At 45.6% G+C, this 1,867-nt stretch overlaps 1 protein-coding gene across 1 annotated transcript in view; it reads right to left on the bottom strand.

Moving 5' to 3' along the window:
• The window catches only part of LOC111958657 (putative neural-cadherin 2), a 79,524-nt gene that overhangs the window by 71,785 nt on the left and 5,872 nt on the right, over window positions 1-1,867 (bottom strand).

The following is a 1,867-nucleotide window of genomic DNA, read 5'->3' as shown; positions in this document are numbered from 1 at the left end:
CCTGTCCTTGTGTGTGTGCATTCCCTTACAGCTGTAACGCTGATTCAGGCAGACCCAAACAGTTCTTCAGGGCCTCATTTGGTCCAAAAAAAGACCATTCTGGAGAGGTTTAGCTTCCTCACAATGATTTATCCTCCAGCGTGCTCCTCCTTCTGCACACACACGCAGCAGAAGGCCACACACCGAGGTARAGGCACACACATTGACAAAGATAAACACACAGGACTATCAACAAAAATACATAAATAGGCATATAGATTAGATAGAAGTATAAACCAATGCATAAACGCCCATATGTGTACCACACCGACACACACATTCCCCTTTCTCCTCCTATACGACTGAGCTAAAATTGCATGTGTACATATCTTTAATGATGTATACAGGTCCACAGGCATGTCTCTAAGCCATACAGTAAACAGCAGATGGGAGAAGGGTTTAATTGTCAGAAGTGGAGTTAGAAGGAGGAGACGCTGGTGGTACAGCAAGTCTAGAAGTACATTGTCTGGTTGCTTTAGCCCAGGGTGAGGCCAGAAATAAAGAAATAGATAAATAAAGAGAAAGACGGGAAGGAAGAAACCCTATCAAGCCGCGCCTGTCATCCAAATGTGTCACCCAAGGGCTCCCAAGCAGAGAAAATGTATGAAAGCATACTTTTTGCACCGTTATAATTTGATGACAGGACAGGGAGTGGGTGCACACACACACACACACACACACACACACACCTAAATAAAGGACAGGAGAAGGGGAAAAGAAAAGCTCACACCAACTTACTCTCAAACAGCAATCCCCAGGTACTACATATAAACKTGATATACATGAGTACACAAACACAGTTCACACTCACATATGTTTATATCAAATTCTTATGTCCGGGATATTACTCAATGTGGTACTGAGATAGACACAAAGTGTGATTTCTGGCATCCGGCTCCTCCACAGTAACTTCTAATCTAACTGGAAGAACAGAGAGCCACTCCAGAAAAGTCCAGTCAGCAGCAAGCCCAGTCAGTCTGTTGTCTGTAAGCTCTACAGTGTGTGGGCCCCAATTTATCAAGCTCCTTTTCCGCCAGCTGACGAAGGTACTTTCTAGTCTCTCTCATTTCTCTCCCTCTGCCTCCCTTTCTCTCCTTTTCTTTCTCACTCATTCCATCACCCCAGCGCCAGCTCTCCCTGCTATGTTTGGGGAAAGATAAAGTTGTTTCTCGCAGAGGCTTTCCAAACTTTCATGGGTGCTAGCCCTGGATCCCCCTAGGGCAGGAGAATGGAAGGAAAGGAGCTCTCGAACACACTCGACATACACAATCCAGTATTGGCATTTACTAAGCCAATACACACATCATGGAGGGAGAGACTTGGGAAAAAGTGCCCCTCAGCATTGTACTGTAGACACACACATGCACACACTTTGAGTCGGCTCTACTTGCAGTGTTTCACCTACATGTGCTGAGGGCGGAGTGCCAAGCCCCCCTAAAGCAATTAACCAGGGCTGCAGAAATCAAAATGTTTGAAAGGAAAACACATGGAAAACAAATAAGACCAATGGACCACTAATTCTTCTTAGGATAAGGGGCGCAAAGCCAGAAGGAGAGCCTGCCTGGCCTTGATATAGGAAGGGGGCACACTGCCCTGTGGAAAATCATTGTTAAGTGGCCCTGGAAACACATAAGTCCCCTTTATACACATAATGCCCCCAGCCGTGTATACACTAAATGCTATAATGGTTCAAGACAAACCACCACCCTCTGTGTGTGTGACCGGCTTGTTAATTAAATGGTATTTGACACCAAAGTTGAGTCACCAACACTGGTGTCCTCTGAACCTTGTCTTCCCGCTCGCAACACAGGTTTAAGCAAGGCCAATG

The sequence above is a fragment of the Salvelinus sp. IW2-2015 genome, linkage group LG35, assembly GCF_002910315.2.
Source record: "Salvelinus sp. IW2-2015 linkage group LG35, ASM291031v2, whole genome shotgun sequence".
NCBI lineage: Eukaryota > Metazoa > Chordata > Actinopteri > Salmoniformes > Salmonidae > Salvelinus > Salvelinus sp. IW2-2015.
The sequence above is the reverse complement of the archived record's forward strand: the minus strand, read 5'-3'. Positions and strand labels throughout refer to the sequence as shown.